Source organism: Staurois parvus, unplaced genomic scaffold (assembly GCF_062004578.1).
Source record: "Staurois parvus isolate SC_StPar_1 unplaced genomic scaffold, SC_StPar_1.0 ptg000303l, whole genome shotgun sequence".
In the NCBI taxonomy this organism is placed as follows: domain Eukaryota; kingdom Metazoa; phylum Chordata; class Amphibia; order Anura; family Ranidae; genus Staurois; species Staurois parvus.
In genome coordinates this window covers 8,899,252-8,917,675 of record NW_028318099.1, presented here as the reverse complement: position 1 = coordinate 8,917,675, position 18,424 = coordinate 8,899,252, and positions in this window count along the sequence as shown.

The following is an 18,424-nucleotide window of genomic DNA, read 5'->3' as shown; positions in this document are numbered from 1 at the left end:
CCGAGGCTGTCATACACACCGCTGGATCGTGTTGAGGGTCAGGTAAGTGTTGAGGGGGCTGGGGGAGCTGCTGCATACAGAAGTTTTTTTTACCTTCATGCATATAATGCATGAAGGTAAAAAAAAACTTCAGCCTTTACAACCACTTTAAGGCATATCTAAAGTCAAAATATAAAATCATCTGTTAATTTCCACATTGTATTTTTGATTCTTTCTAGCCTACTTCTCATATTCTGAAATGATCTTGAAGTTTATGAAGATCCCACACACGTACTTCTTTGAATTCTGTGACCTATAATCACTGTCCTCTGTAAGTAGCTCTAGCTGTGCTGGAAACTCAGTGTGCTCTCCTCCAATGATCAGACTTCTGCTGACACCCCCTTTCCTGCACAGCCTTTCACTGGAAAGTTCTGTGTTCTGCTGTTTCTCCTTCCTCAGCTCTTATGCAGCTGAGAACAGAGGGAATATGATCATTTATAAAAAAAAAAAGGGAAAAAGGTGTATATATTGTTTTTATATCTATGCAAGTGAGGGTTTGCAAACACTTTAACCACTTCAAGTCTGGACACTTTCCACCCCCTTCCTGTCCAGGCCATTTTTCAGCTTTCAGCGCTCTCACACTTTGAATGACAATTGCGCGGTCATGCAACACTGTACCCATATGAATATTTTAGCATTTTTTTGAGACAGATAAAGCTTTATTTTGGTGGTATTTATTCACCACTGTGATTTTTATTTTTCTTGCTATGTAAATTAAAAAGCCCAAAAATTTTAAAAAAAAAGTGTTTTTCTTATAACATTTTGCAAATAAATAATAATTCATCATAAATCTTGGCCAAAATTTATTCAGTTATATTTTTAGTAAAAGAAAATAACCCAAATTAATTTATAACCAAAAATTATAATTTAAAAAACAAATTTTTTACATTTTTATTTGTTTATATTATTTATTTATTTATTTTTTTTACATACTGTCACCCTAGCAGTACAGTGTCACCATGATAACACTGTACTACTTGTGGGGGGTGCTGAAGATGTTTTTTTTTTTCCTTACAGTGATTGCTTTTAAACCCATAAAGGCTGTAAAAGCAATCATTTCTCTTTCTTTCTCATTTCTCTTAATTGAGAAATACTGTGTGAGCTGTGATTGGTCACAGCTTGTCACATGGTACAAGGCTGTTGTGAATAGCCTTGCACCATGTGACCTCTGTGATCATTCACAGATTTCACACATAGTAAGCAATGAAGTCACAAGTGACAGCTTGCTTACTACTCTGCATGTGATCACTGATTGGCCAATCAGTGATCACATGATCGGGACCTCGCACGGAGATCCCGTACGACGATCAGTGTTCCACTGTGACCGGAGGACACAGCGGGCACCGGATCGCGGTGCTGCTCGCTTCCAGGGAGTGTGCACAAGCAGGGGGCGGGGAGGCCATTTATAAATAGCCACCCGCCCCTGCACTTCCACCATCCGGCCATTTATATACAATGGCCAGATGGGAAGTGGTTAAGGAAAACATCTGACAACCCCCCATGCTGGCCTTCAGGTAACTACCCAACCTCAGACATAAATTAATCAGCAGGAAACATCATCCTGAGTAAAGGGATGCAAACAGAGAAACAAAACCTTGCAACAATAAACCCTGCAAACTATGCAGTCACATCAATCCATGAAAGGTGTCACACACATACCTTTACTATTACTAGATCCTACAGCTGCACCTCAAGTAATGTGATGTACATCTTTCAATGAAACAAGTACGACCAGAGATGTTACACTGGTGATACATTATAGAAAATCCAAAAAATAATGTATCTACATAGACACACCATAATAAAACATAAGGAAGATGATTACTACTAGAGATGAGCGAAGAAATGAAAAATTCGATTCGGCTGATTCGGCGAATTCCAGTGTGAAATTCGATTCGATGCGAATTTCTCCGCTACGAAGATGACTTATTTAAAGGGTTTCTAGGCTTCAGAGAGCCTTTAAATTAGTGCAGAACACTGTACCTTTAATTTAAATGCCCTTGGAGATGAGGAAGGAGAAGGAGAAGGAGAAGGATGAGAAGAAGGAGAAGGAGAAGGATGAGAAGAAGGAGAAGGAGAAGGATGAGAAGAAGGAGAAGGATGAGAAGAAGGAGAAGGATGAGAAGAAGGAGAAGGAGAAGGATGAGAAGAAGGAGAAGGAGAAGGATGAGAAGAAGGAGAAGGAGAAGGATGAGAAGAAGGAGAAGGATGAGAAGAAGGAGAAGGATGAGAAGGAGAAGGATGAGAAGGAGAAGGATGAGAAGAAGAAGGCTGAGAATAAGGAGAAGGATGAGAAGAAGGAGAAGGAGAAGGATGAGAAGAAGGAGAAGGATGAGAAGAAGGAGAAGGAGAAGGATGAGAAGAAAGAGAAGGATGAGAAGGAGAAGGATGAGAAGAAGAAGGATGAGAAGAAGAAGGATGAGAAGAACGAAAAGGATGAGAAGAAGAAGGATGAGAAGAAGGAGAAGGATGAGAAGAAGGAGAATGATGAGAAGAAGGAGAAGGATGATAAGAAGGAGAAGGAAGAGAAGAAGGAGAAGGAGAAGGATGAGAAGAAGGAGAAGGATGAGAAGAAGGAGAAGGATGAGAAGAAGGAGAAGGATGAGAAGAAGGAGAAGGATGAGAAGAAGGAGAAGGAGAAGGATGAGAAGAAGGAGAAGGATGAGAAGAAGAAGGATGAGAAGAAGGATGAGAAGAAGGAGGAGAAGGATGAGAAGAAGAAGGATGAGAAGAAGGAGAAGGATGAGAAGAAGGAGAAGGAAGAGAAGAAGGAGAAGGAGAAGGATGAGAAGGAGAAGGATGAGAAGAAGGAGAAGGATGAGAAGAAGGAGAAGGATGAGAAGAAGGAGAAGGAGAAGGATGAGAAGAAGGAGAAGGATGAGAAGAAGAAGGATGAGAAGAAGGATGAGAAGGATGAGAAGAAGGAGAAGGATGAGAAGAAGGAGAATGATGAGAAGAAGGAGAAGAAGGAGAAGGATGAGAAGAAGGAGAAGGATGAGAAGAAGGAGAAGGATGAGAAGAAGGAGAAGGATGAGAAGAAGGAGAAGGAGAAGGATGAGAAGAAAAAGGATGAGGAGAAGGAGAAGGATGAGAAGAAGGAGAAGGATGAGAAGGAGAAGGAGAAGGATGAGAAGAAGGAGAAGGAGAAGGATGAGAAGAAGGAGAAAGATGAGAAGAAGGAGAAGGATGAGAAGGAGAAGGAGAAGGATGAGAAGGAGAAGGATGAGAAGAAGGAGAAGGAGAAGGATGAGAAGAAGGAGAAGGAGAAGGATGAGAAGAAGGAGAAGGATGAGAAGAAGGATGAGCAGAAGGAGAAGGATGAGAAGAAGGAGAAGGATGAGAAGAAGGAGAAGGATGAGAAGAAGGATGAGAAGAAGGATGAGAAGAAGGAGAAGGATGAGAAGAAGGACAGTTCTGTGACAGTTTCTGTCTATTTCTGACAGTTCTGGGACATTCACTCCATACAGCGGTTTCAACCGCTGTATGGAGGGAATGTCATAGAACTGTCAGAAATAGACTATTAATGACAGTTCTGGGACTGTCCTTCCATGCAGCGGTTGAAACATTGTATGTATTTGTTTCCATAAATGGATCCATTTATGGAAACAAATACATACAATGTTTCAACCGCTGCATGGAAGGACAGTCCCAGAACTGTCATTAATAGTCTATTTCTGACAGTTCCATGACATTCCCTCCATACAGCGGTTAAAACAGCTGTATGCAGTGAATGTCCCAGAACTGTCATAAATAGTCTATTTCTGATAGATCTGGGACATTCACTCCATACAGCTGTTTTAACCGCTGTATGGAGGGAATGTCATGGAACTGTCAGAAATAGACTATTAATGACAGTTCTGGGACTGTCCTTCCATGCAGCGGTTGAAACATTGTATGTATTTGTTTCCATAAATGGATCCATTTATGGAAACAAATACATACAATGTTTCAACCGCTGCATTGAAGGACAGTCCCAGAACTGTCATTAATAGTCTATTTCTGACAGTTCCATGACATTCCCTCCATACAACGGTTAAAACAGCTGTATGGAGTGAATGTCCCAGAACTGTCATAAATAGTCTATTTCTGATAGATCTGGGACATTCACTTCATACAGCTGTTTTAACCGCTGTATGGAGGGAATGTCATGGAACTGTCAGAAATAGACTATTAATGACAGTTCTGGGACTGTCCTTCCATGCAGCGGTTTAAACATTGTATGTATTTGTTTCCATAAATGGATCCATTTATGGAAACAAATACATACAATGTTTCAACCGCTGCATTGAAGGACAGTCCCACAACTGTCATTAATAGTCTATTTCTGACAGTTCCATGACATTCCCTCCATACAGCGGTTAAAACAGCTGTATGCAGTGAATGTCCCAGAACTGTCATAAATAGTCTATTTCTGATAGATCTGGGACATTCACTCCATACAGCTGTTTTAACCGCTGTATGGAGGGAATGTCATGGAACTGTCAGAAATAGACTATTAATGACAGTTGTGGGACTGTCCTTCCATACAGCGGTTGAAACATTGTATGTATTTGTTTCCATAAATGGATCCATTTATGGAAACAAATACATACAATGTTTCAACCGCTGCATTGAAGGACAGTCCCAGAACTGTCATTAATAGTCTATTTCTGACAGTTCCATGACATTCCCTCCATACAGCGGTTAAAACAGCTGTATGCAGTGAATGTCCCAGAACTGTCATAAATAGTCTATTTCTGACAGTTCTGGGACATTCACTCCATACAGCGGTTTCCGGCAAAAAGTGTATGTGCAGAGTTCCTCTATTCTGCAGATACACTTAGAGGAGCTCTGCAGATACACTTAGAGGAGCTCTGCACATACACTTTTTTCCGGTTTGGAATTATTCTTATTTTCATCCTACTTCTTCTTCTTCTTCTTCATCCTCATCCTCATCCTCTTCTTCTTCTGAGGATGAGGATGAAGAAGAAGAAGAAGAAGAAGAAGAAGAAGAAGTAGGATGAAAATAAGATTAATTCCAAGCCGGCAAAAAGTGTATGTGCAGAGCTCCTCTAAGTGTATCTGCAGAGCTCCTCTAAGTGTATCTGCAGAATAGAGGAACTCTGCACATACACTTTTTGCTGGCTTGGAATTATTCTTCTTTTCATCCTACTTCTTCTTCTTCTTCTTCTTCTTCATCCTCATCCTCAGAAGAAGAGGATGAGGATGAGGATGAGGATGAGGAAGAAGAAGAAGAATGAAAAGAAGAATAATTCCAAGCCGGCAAAAAGTGTATGTGCAGAGTTCCTCTATTTCTGACAGTTCTCTCACAGCTTCTTCACATGTACAGCGGTTGAAATATCTGTATCCTAAATGGAAACTAATAGATACAAATTGTATCTATTAGTTTCCATTTAGGATACAGATGTTTCAACCGCTGTACATGTGAAGAAGCTGTGAGAGAACTGTCAGAAATAGAGGAACTCTGCACATACACTTTTTGCCGGCTTGGAATTATTCTTCTTTTCATCCTACTTCTTCTTCTTCTTCTTCTTCTTCTTCTTCTTCTTCTTCTTCATCCTCATCCTCATCCTCTTCTTCTGAGGATGAAGAAGAAGAAGAAGTAGGATGAAAAGAAGAATAATTCCAAGCCGGCAAAAAGTGTATGTGCAGAGTTCCTCTATTTCTGACAGTTCTCTCACAACTTCTTCACATGTACAGTGGTTGAAACATCTGTATCCTAAATGTAAACTAATAGATACAATGTTTCAACCGCTAAACATGTGTTCCTTCTGTCAGAGAACTGTCAGAAATAGCGGAGCTCACTGCAGGGACACTTTTGCCGGCTGATCGGGAAATGTTCGATTCGCGCACCCGAAGTAGGCAAAATTTCGGTTTCGACACGAATCGAATATTTCCTGAAATTCGACTCGAATTCCGGTTCGCCTAGTTCGATTCGCTCATCTCTAATTACTACACCTCAGTGGGACATCATTTCTCACAACCAGATCACTGAATGTAAGATACAATATCTCACAGAAGTGAGTACACGCCTCACACTTAAATAATAATTTATAAGTAAATAATATTACTGTAAATAATTTATTATATCTTTTCATGTGACAACACTGAAGAAATTACACTTTGCTAAAATGTAAAGTAGTGAGTGTACAGCTTGTATAACAGTGTAAATTTGCTGTCCCCTCAAAATAACTCAACACACAGCCATTAATATCTAAACCGCTGGCAACAAAAGTGAGTACACCCCCAAGTGAAAATGTCCAAATTGGGCCCAATTAGCCATTTTCCCTCCCCAGTGTCATGTGACTTGTTACTGTTACAAGGTCTAAGGTGTGAATGGGGAGCAGGTGTGTTAAATTTGGTGTTATCACTCTCACTTTCTCATACTGGTCACTGGAAGTTCAACATGGCACCTCATGGCAAAGAACTCTCTGAAGATCTGAAAAAAAGAATTGTTGCTCTACATAAAGATGGCTTAGGCAATAAGAAGATTGCCAAGACCCTGAAACTGAGCTGCAACACAGTGGCCAAGACTATACAGTGGTTTGACAGGACAGGTTCCACTCAGAACAGGCCTTGCCATGGTCGACTAAAGAAGCTGAGTTCACGTGCTCAGCGTCATATCCAGAGGTTGTCTTTTGGAAATAAAGGGTACCCTGAACCCTCTAACTGTCACTTTTGCTGGACAGCTTGGTCCGAGAGGGAAAGTGAAAATAACAGACTTACTGGCAGGATCGCCAGGTAATAAACCTATTTTACATGGGGGAACATGCAAAAATGAAGACTGTTTAAGTGTTGAATTCTGTTGACAGACTACATCATATATGTCATTTTTTATTTTGCCCACAGTTCTACTTTAAGTAAGACCAGTAAATCATAAATATCGCAATGCTGTTCTGTCCAGTAGGTGGGGCTGCAGTGCCTTCCCAAAACTGCTCCCCTGACTGGTGCCTCTCTAAAAACTGTAAAATGTATCCATGTTCACACTTTGGAACTAAGTAGGGGGTTCTTTTGTTGCGAGGAGATACTTTCAGTATACTGACCATAGAGAGAGGGCTCAGACATTCCATTAACATGCATAAAATGCCGGCTTTCAATTTAGTAAAACTATAATTTATGTTGACTGGATTTAAACAATGGTACACTTTAACTTTATCAAGAAATATTTCTTCTATTCCTCAAAATATGGACCTTTATATTATGAACAGGGGTGGGGGTTGTTTACTAAAACTGCATGGTGCAAAATCTGGTGCAGCTCTGCGTAGAGACAAATCAGCTTCCAGGTTTTATAGCCAAAGCTTAATTGGACAAGCTGAAGTTAGATGCTGATTGGCTACTAGGAGGAGCTGCCCCAGATTCTGAACGCACCAGTTTTAGTAAATCCCCTTAATGTATGCAAATTGCATTGGATAATCCAGATATTTTACTTTCTTGTGGCACTCTTCATCATTCTTGATGTGAACATGGAGCTCATATACAAAAACTGGTGTAAAGAAGTCTGGAGAGAAGTGGAGCAGGTACCTATAGCAATGTGATTTCTGTGAATAAATAAATGATAGCTATGACGTGCCTGCTGGTGCTGGCACCTGGTCTTCTGTTATATAGTACAGTTGTATGGCAACATAACTGTTTAATTTTTTATATTGGGTGTAACATCCCTAGTATTTAAAGGGTAAGTCCACTGGAATTGGAGCTATGAACACACATATACTGAATTATAAATTGGTCTTCTCTGTGCTGAACACTGCCATGGAAATGTACTCTTCTTGATGTATTCACAGTAGTGTAAGCTAAAAGAATAGTCCAACTGGAAAAGAGTTGCAAGTTATCTAGGACAGGCATTTACAGTATATTTGAATCCTCACCTTGTAAAACAACTAATTTAGTTTAGATAGAAATGAAAGGCAAAACATTTGTGTATAGATATAAAAACAAACCATTATAAATTCCCTTTTTCCCCTCTTTATAAATGATCACATAATCTCCGTTTTCAGCTGCACAGAGAGGTGGGGGAGGAGAAACAGCAGCACACTGATCTTCCCTGTGAATGGCTGTACAGTGGGAGCATGTCAGGACAAATCTGAACAGGCTGAGTTCCCAGCACAGCCAAAGAACGGACCATGTTGTGTTCAGTTGTAAATAGGAGAGAGGAAGGACTGGCAGGAAAACTATGGATTTCACACAAAGGAAGCAATATAAACAAACCAGGCTACTTTTTCATACAAGTACATGGTACAGCAGGCACACATCAGGAAAAGAAATGTTAGGTTTACATACTCTTTAAATAGTGCTAACAATTTATGCAACACTTTACATTCAAATCAGTCCCTGCCAAGCAAATGTCCTCTTCTCACATGCATACATATACATGCTAGGGCCAATACTGGCATATCTTTGAAGAATGGGAGAAAAACTACTCAAACACAGGGAGCACACACAAACTCCATACAGATATTGTCCTGACTGGGATTGAAACCAGAGCTGCAAGGCAGAAGTGCAAACCACTATGACAATCCATAGATGATTTGATTTCCTTTCCTGCAACCACTGGTGCAAGAAAGCAATTTACTAGATTCCCCCATCAACAAAATCAGTATTGATGGGGGAATCTGTCCCTCAACCCTATTGTGTTTTGCCAGTGGAGAGCCTTCCTTGCCAGCAGAACACAATGATTACTGCTGGCGGTTACAGCCCCCTATCAGTATGCATGCAAAAATTCGATCGATGGATCAACTTCAATACAACCATCCTGCCCTTAAATGGATTGAACCTTGGCCCATCCATGCTGAACTTGCTGACATTCAATTCATCTATGGCCAGCCTAAGTTACTGTACTGCCCCATAGCTGCAGTGGCCAAAGATATAATAAAACATGTAAAAACAAAGGTGAGTTTAATGAACCAGTATGTTTTTATTGCTGAAATATCAGTTTGAGTGGACTGGCCCTTTAAAATGTAGTGATAGTACACTCTACAAATGGTTCTAAGAGTAGATTTGGAGAGCCACACTTGTAAAAAAAGAATCTATTATTGCATTCATATAATCACATTGGGGATTATGTATAAAAACTGGAGCAAGGAAATTGTGAAAACTGGATTAGCCGCCCATAGCCACCAATTTAACTATATTTGAAGCAAATATTCTGCATATACTTTTATCACTTTGTGTTACAAATACAGGTCACTGTCCTTTTGCAGCCAGGGTAATAAATAACATTTGATTTGATTTAATGACAGCGTTAAGCTCTAAAAAGGCTATTCTTACAGAAATGAAATAAGAATGTGGATCAAAATCCACAGGCATATCAAAACTGAGTTGATTTCACAGAAATCTCAAATAAATGCTTCCAAAGGAGAAGGCAGACCATCTGCAGCTTAGCCCCATGACAGAATCATCTACAATTCCAGGGCTGGAAACAGCTGCCATAGAAATATGCAAAAGATCCAGATGCCAACGTAGGCATCCACATGGCACCATATTTGTTACTGTGCAGAAATATCAATGTGCAGGATAGTCACACATCACATTAATAAAAATAAATTGTTTTCTTCTGTTACAGCAATAGATAGTGAATCTGAAATAACTGCTGACTTACGTAACATTTGTCGTTGGAGCAGATTTTTCTTTTTACTATTACTGTAATAGAAAAAGTTTTGGAAACCAGCCCCGCTAGCTGAAATAATGGATTCTTTGTCCTGCCAAAATCCACAATGCATTGGATTTGCATATATGACTCATGATCTGAAATTAAAAAAAAAACTGAAACAAAAAAATTCATATCTAACATACAAGGTTGTACTTATTACATGACCATAAACATGTGAATGACAGGTTCTCTTCTAAAGAATTCCCACATACAGTATGATAATTACATTAAAAGGGTTATTGTAGAATTGATATTATTCCATTTGTATTAATCCATACATGAAACATATAGAAAAGACTAAAGCACATTTATTATGTTTGAAACAAGGAAGACAATTGTTTTTATTCTAAAGCATTAGAACAGGGGTCTCCAATCTACAGCCCGTGGTCCCAATCTGTCCACTACAAGATTTTTTCCGGCCTGCAGCTAGGGTCAGTAGCCTGTCCTTAGGCCTTGTTCACATGGGGCGTACTAATGTGTACACCCATGGAGGACTGTGTTTACCTGCACAGGGATGTACAGGTGTCCCATGCATCCCCATGCAGGAAGTACCTTTGATGTCAATTGGGACACAACTACTGCTCCCAATATAACATCCTTGTGGGTGTGCGGGTGTGTCCCCAAACTGACACAGTGTGCATTTGGAGACACATACCTGCATGTACCTTTACCCACACAGATGTCAAACTAGAATTAGTGGGTTTGTCCATGCAGCTGCTGTGCCCCAACATACATCAATGTGACTGCCTGCACAGGCATGCTCAGAACACCTGTACTCCCTGTTCAGGTGGACAAGGCCCTGCACATGCATATGCTTCAGTATGCCAGTATGCAGCGTGCAAACAAGGTCTTAATGCACACAGATTGAGGATTATGGACGCAGAGGCTATCTATGGTCTAGCCCAGTGGTCGGCAAGCCGCGGCTCGCGAGCCACATGCGGCTCTTTACCCACTCTAATGCGGCTCTTCTGTGTGCCGGGCGCCCGCTCCCCTCCCTCCTCTCGGTCGGCCGCTCCCCTGCCTCCTCTCGGTTGGCCGCCCCAAAAGTCCGCGTGGACCTTTTAATCCGGCCCGCGGATGTGGCTGTCAGGATGTGTGTAGGCGGGGCAGCGTGCCGAACGTGAGGGGAGGGGAGCTAGGCTCCTCTCACAGTCCGCCCTGAAGACCCGAACGGCGCGGGAAGACAGCGAGAGGAACGCGCGGAACAAAGGTAAGTGAATTGACACGGGGGACTTGGCTTACTAGAAGGGGGGGGGGGAATAGTACTGTGGGGGATGAAATACTATATGAGGGATGAAATACTATATGAGGGATGAAATACTATATGAGGGATGAATTACTATATGAGTGATGAAATACTATATGAGGGATGAATTACTATATGAGGGATGAAATACTATATGAGGGATGAATTACTATATGAGGGATGAAATACTATATGAGGGATGAATTACTATATGAGGGATGAATTACTATATGAGGGATGAAATACTATATGAGGGATGAATTACTATATGGGGGGATGAATTACTATATGAGGGATGAATTACTATATGGGGGGATGAAATACTATATGGGGGGATGAAATACTATATGGGGGGATGAAATACTATATGGGGGGATGAAATACTATATGAGGGATGAATTACTATATGAGGGATGAAATACTATATGGGGGGATGAAATACTATATGAGGGATGAAATACTATATGAGGGATGAAATACTATATGAGGGATGAATTACTATATGAGGGATGAAATACCATATGAGGGATGAAATACTATATGAGGGATGAATTACCATATGAGGGATGAATTACTATATGAGGGATGAAATACTATATGAGGGATGAAATACTATATGAGGGATGAATTACTATATGAGGGATGAAATACTATATGAGGGATGAAATACTATATGAGGGATGAAATACTATATGAGGGATGAAATACTATATGAGGGATGAATTACTATATGGGGGATGAAATACTATATGGGGGATGAAATACTATACGGGGGATGAAATACTATACGGGGGATGAAATACTATACGGGGGATGAAATACTATACGGGGGATGAATTACTATACGGGGGATGAATTACTATGGGGGATGAATTACTATATGGGGGATGAATTACTATATGGGGGATGAATTACTATATGGGGGATGAATTACTATGGGGGATGAATTACACTATGGGGGATGAATTACTATGGGGGATGAATTACTATATGGGAGATGTATTTTCAGTTTTAAAAATGTGGCTCTCAAAATAAATTTCAATCATGGTTTTGGCGAGATTTGGCTCAGTTGAAAAAAAAGGTTGCCCACCACTGGTCTAGCCCATCCCTCAACTCTGACAGGTACTCTGATGTAAGGGGGACTCTGATGGGGACCCTGATGCAAAGGGAATGCTAATATAAGGGAGGACTCTGATGAGGCCCCTGATGTAATGGGGACTTTGATGGGGGCCCTAATGTAAGGGGGACCCTGATCTAAGGGGAGACTCTAATTGAGGGGACTCTGATAAGGGCCCTGATTTAAGGGAGGAATCTGATGAGTATTTTTCCAACCTGCAAATATCTGCACAATGTGATCCTCGTACTGAAAAGTTTGAAGACCCCTGCATTAGAGAGTAATGATAGCTGGAACCATATTGGTTGCTATCAACAAAACCTCCACTTCTATTATGCTATACAGGGATATAACTACAAGATACTGTATACATGACAAAACAATTCAGGGCCAGGCCATTTTAACTGTCATTTCAAAGCTCAACTCTAGCCAGAACTTTTTTTTTTTTAGTTGTTGATAGAATGGGAAAAATTGTTCCTATTCTAGTGGTTTCCGTTTTTGATACATGGCAAAGAAACAGGATTACCTTAATGGCAGCTCCACCAGTAACTTATAGCTTTATTCCCTTTACATTCCTGATACTCTGCTAAGACCCCAAGCCAAGAGAGCAAATTTGAGGTTTGGAGCTTACACAGTGCTGGATCACAGTAAGAACACACCAAGACAACACTGCAAATGCAAAATTTGAGAAAACTGGTAATTAGCATGCGCATTGAACCCAGTTCACTTTTGATTCGATAAAAGAAAAGACAGTAGGCCAACATTCAAAAACAGCAGTGCCAAGCGAACGCCCCCCTATGGATATATAGCCGCTCGACACAGAACCTCAAAGATCATAGCTATCACTGTAGTAATGCAGACTATTATAGTGATTGTCAACTTCCCCAGTGTATTTTCTGGTATAAGATATGCATGCTCACATTGTGCCAAGCTGGACCATTATATAAGAGCTAAAAATCATACCCAGATTTCAGCTTTAAGCTTTTTCTGTTTTTCTTACAGCCTATGTTGGGAGCTCTCATATTGTTTTTTGTTTTAGTATTTCATCTCATATTTTTTATATATGTACCTTGCATTGATGGGATCCTGAGTCCAGCTGCTATCAGGTACACTGTTACCTAGGAGTTTATATAGGAATAAGCCACTGCTATAAATCAGTAATAATAATCCATTTGTATATAGTACAAACACACACCTTAATGAAGATATATACACACACACACTATATATATATATATATATATATATATATATATATATAGTATGTTGCATTCTTCTGTTTTAGAACATTTAGTCCTTGTCTGAATATAGCCTATCTTTTCAAAAATAGGACACTTCACTTGCTCAGACACAATGCTGCGGACAGGCTATTGTCTGTATTGCTGATGCACCTGCAGTATTATTTGTAACCATAGCAGTGTTCTATGCATTGGAGAACATCAGAGTTTGAGATGCGGGATCAGTTTCCTCTCTTTGTCTCCAGCGAGGTATGTCACAGCTGTTTATGTCTGCTCACTGACTGTCAGATCTTTGGCAAATAAATGCGTCTGGAGATGATCACTGCAAAGAACATTTGTAAACAGTTTTTTGTTTTGCAGAATAATTATTTTCCCATAAAAATATTGTTTTTATTTCCTCTCTGTACCAAGTTAAATAATTATTATTCCTGATCATTTTAGATGGCTTAACAAGGACATTAAAAAGGTAAATTCATGCAAAGCTCTTTCATTTTGGCAAAATGGCCAAATCACCAGCTTGTTTTTTAATATCTCAAACACCAGCTAGAGAATCTCTGCACCTAAATTACAATCACTGTCCACTGGTCAAAGTAAATACAAGAGGGCTTTAAAAGCATATCCAAACCCAAAAACAAAAATGTGATACAATGCAGGTTACCATTGCTTAGACATGGGGGCTATATTAGTTTCTGATATTACCGTAAATAACACACTTCTTGTCCCTGGGTGTATACGCTCACTCCTTCATCGTATCTATGGAAGGAGACATGGTTGTCACCCAGGTTGGACTACAAATATGTCTCCTATTGTTCATCTTCATTGCATGGTGGGGAGATGATCAGTATTATAGAAGAAAGATAACATGTTTTTGCTTTCATTTCACCTCAAAGGTAGTGAAAATAACATTATTACTAAGATTAACTTGTATTTCTATACTTTCTGAAAATTAAAACTAAAGCACCCAGCACAGGTCTGGCAGGGGTCTCTAAACTTTCTAAATAAGGGGGCAGATTATTGTCTTTTAGACTTTAGGGGGGTCGGACTATGGCCATTGGGATTAGAAAATGTCTCTGTGTCAGTGGGAGTAAAGAAAAACAAAAATGTAAAATAGTGCCCCATCATTTGTGTCAATGGGAGAAATTATGCCCCCTTGTTGGTGTCAGTGGAAGAAATAGTGCCCCACCATTGAGTAGTGGGAGGAATTATGCCCCACTGTTGGTGTCAGTTGGAGGAATAGTGCCTTGTATCAGTGGGAGGCATGGTGCTCCAAGGGCAGGATAAAAGCAAGGAAAAAGCTGCATCCAGACCACAGTTTGGAGCCCAATTTAAGATACCTATAGCCATTAGTCTTCCTATTGGGCCATTTTTGGTTGGATCAGGCACTGATCTAATGTTTTTGGGGCAAACATCAAAAGCCTGTGACATACACAAACCAATAAGGATTAGCACCACTTTTATCTGCCCTACATACATGACAGTTTGCCTTATCCAAGCTTCACATTTGTTGGTATAGGGTGGGGAGGAAATGGGTTTTTCCTTATCACTGAGAGGAACTATAGAAATCGTTGGCTGGCTCTTACCCTTTATTTTCCTCCTTGGTGGTATTCTTTCAAAAAGAGAGGTTATCAATGGCAGCCACCATACTTACTCTGGTTAGGCTTCCTTAAAATACAACCAAAGGCTCCCGTTCGGTATTCTGAATAAGTACCAAAGCCAGATACTGCACAAGCCTCATAGTACACAAAATGTGGTGCGCTCTCTCACCACGCTGTTGCAGCAATGCTGAGCTCTGCTGTGAGAGACAGCTCACCGCGCATGCCTGGAGTTTTGAATGTGGGAGAGCACTTGTTCCTGTGATGATTGGGGAAACACCAAATGACTGGAGCATCCTAGTACCAAGCCATAATGTGGCAAAGCTAACCATTCACCAGGCATTAGGAGAATTGAGCACAAATGGCCTCCTATTATTATACCAGGTCAATGACTCACTAAATAGTAAAGTGAGGATATGGATGACACCCCTGGAGCCTGAACCACCACAAATAAGTCAGCACGGAAGTTCCCATAAGAAAGGGGCAGCTTCTTTACTGAAAAGGTTGTTCTAAAATGAACAGATAAAATAACACCTTGTGTTTTTATTGCAAGCAAAGTATATTATATAAGATTAATTGAGAAGACAGCTATAATGAGGAATGCAATGTCCTTTGTTCTCTGAGACAGCGTAATGTTTTATTGGTTTATCTATATACTAGAATTTATTGGCTGAAATATGCTGGCTCTGGTTGCTGCTCATCACAGAGAGGAACTATAGAAACTGGAGCTGAATTTTACATTTTCCAATCAATTTTCCTTCTTAGCAGGTTTTTTATTCTTACTCGATCCAGCCATTACTTTTGAGCAGAAGGGATTGGAGTGATATCCACTTGGTTGCTGAGCAATTGATTTTTTTTATAGTGTTTCAAAAATGGCAGCAAAACCACTCGTTACAACCATTTTCATTTAAAAGAACCCCATACTGAGAAAAAAAGTAGGTTATCATTGCTGACCTCCTTCTGAAAATAATATTTGACTGGCTGCAAAGCTAATCCAATGGCTTAAGGGGTTAATTCACCTTTACAAAAACCATCTATGCAGGTATGGTGTGTTTATAGATAAAAACAAACTGTGCAGCTCTATGTAGTTGAATAATGGCCTTGTTATAGGTTAGGTTATTTACATACAGTGGGGATCGGAAGTTTGGGCACCCCAGCTAAAAATTTGTATTAATGTGCATAAAGAAGCCAAGGAAAGATGGAAAAATCTCCAAAATGCATCAAATTACAGATTAGACATTCTTATAATATGTCAACAAAAGTTAGATTTTATTTCCATCATTTACACTTTCAAAATAACAGAAAACAAAAAAATGGCGTCTGCAAAAGTTTGAGCACCCTGCAGAATTTATAGCATGCACTGCCCCCTTTGCAAAGCTGAGACCTGCCAGTGTCATGGATTGTTCTCAATCATCATCTGGGAAGACCAGGTGATGTCAATCTCAAAGGTTTTAAATGCCCAGACTCATCTGACCTTGCCCCAACAATCAGCACCATGGGTTCTTCTAAGCAGTTGTCTAGAAAACTGAAACTGAAAATAGTTGACGCTCACAAAGCTGGAGAAGGCTATAAGAAGATAGCAAAGCGTTTTCAGATGTCAATATCCTCTGTTTGGAATGTAATTAAGAAATGGCAGTCATCAGGAACAGTGGAAGTTAAAGCAACATCTGGAAGACCAAAAAAAATATCAGACAGAACAGCTTGCAGGATTGTGAGAAAAACAATTCAAAACCCACATTTGACTGCACGATCCCTCCAGAAAGATCTGGCAGACACTGGAGTTGTGGTACACTATTCCACTATAAAGAGATACTTGTACAAATATGGTCTTCATGGAAGAGTCATCAGAAGAAAACCTCTTCTACATCCTCACCACAAAAATCATCGTTTGAACTTTGCAAATGAACATATAGACAAGCCTGATGCATTTTGGAAACAAGTTCTGTGGACCGATGAGGTTAAAATTGAACTTTTTGGCCGGAATGAGCAAAGGTACGTTTGGAGAAGAAGGGGCACAGAATTTAATGAAAAGAACCTCTGTCCAACTGTTAAGCATGGTTTTGGATCAATCATGCTTTGGGGTTGTGTTGCAGCCAGTGGCACAGGGAACATCTCACGAGTAGAAAGAAAAATGGATTCAATAAAATTTCAGCAAATTTTGGATGGTAACTTGATGCCATCTGTGAAAAAGCTGAAGTTAAAGAGAGGATGGCTTCTACAAACGGATAATGATCCTAAACACACCTCGAAATCCACGGGGGATTACATCAAGAGGCGTAAACTGAAGGTTTTGCCATGGCCTTCACAATCTCCTGACCTCAACATAATTGAAAATCTATGGATAGACCTTAAAAGAGCAGTGCGTGACAGACAGGCCAGAAATCTCAAAGAACTGGAAGACTTTTGTAAGGAAGAATGGGCAAAGATACCTCAAACAAGAATTGAAAGACTCTTGGCTGGCTACAAAAAGCGTTTACAAGCTGTGATACTTGCCAAAGGGGGCAGTACAAGATATTAACTCTGCAGGGTGCTCAAACTTTTGCAGACGCCATTTTTTTGTTTTCTGTTATTTTGAAAGTGTAAATGATGGAAATAAAATCTAAATTTTGTTGACATATTATAAGAATGTCTAATCTGTAATTTGATGCCTTTTGGAGATTTTTCCATCTTTCCTTGGCTTCTTTATGCACATTAATACAAATTTTTAGCTGGGGTGCCCAAACTTTCGATCCCCACTGTATCTCCCGAAGCCTGATTGGAACATTTCCAGGACCTTGCTAGGGTGTTGCTAAGTGAGGCCCATTCTTTACTGTTCACCTCCACCATCACAGGAGCGAGCGCTTTCTCTGATTCAAACACCCTCACATGTTCTATTTCTCCACTAATGCAGTAGCTCTGAGATCAACATTTGAGAGCTCACTCCTGTGATGGTAGAGGCGAGCAGTAATGGCTAGGCCTACTTAACAATGTCCTAGCAGCATCCTGGGAATATTCCAGTCAGGCTTCAGGAGGAACATAAATGGCCTACACCTACAGTAAAGGCATTATTCAAGTTCAAGCAGACAGAGCTCCACAGTTTGTTCTTATCTACAGATGCCCTTTATCTGCATAGGCAGGTTTTTGGTAAAGGTGAAATAACACTTTAAATATTTTCTAAAACATTGACCTGGAACAAGTATGCACATTGGAGAGACAGAATGAGGTCAGGATTCTAAGGCCCCTTTCAAATCAGATCTGCTTGTCATATTTTAGGTGTATCTGAACAGAAACATGTTAGTCTATGGGAAGGCGAAACACACGTGCATCCGTCTATCTCCAATGAAGTCTGAGTCCACCTAAGTCCAAAACAAACTCAGAAAAGGTCTAGATCCTTTTCCATTTTTTCAGACATAAATGTGACAGATTCTAGGTGGTTGGATGTGGATACAAATGGAAGCACATCCATTTACGTCCACCTACCCATAGACCTAACATGGGTTTGCTAAAGCTTCACTAAACAACATCCTTATACCCTGTAATCTATATAATCTGCTTCCTTGTAACATCCTC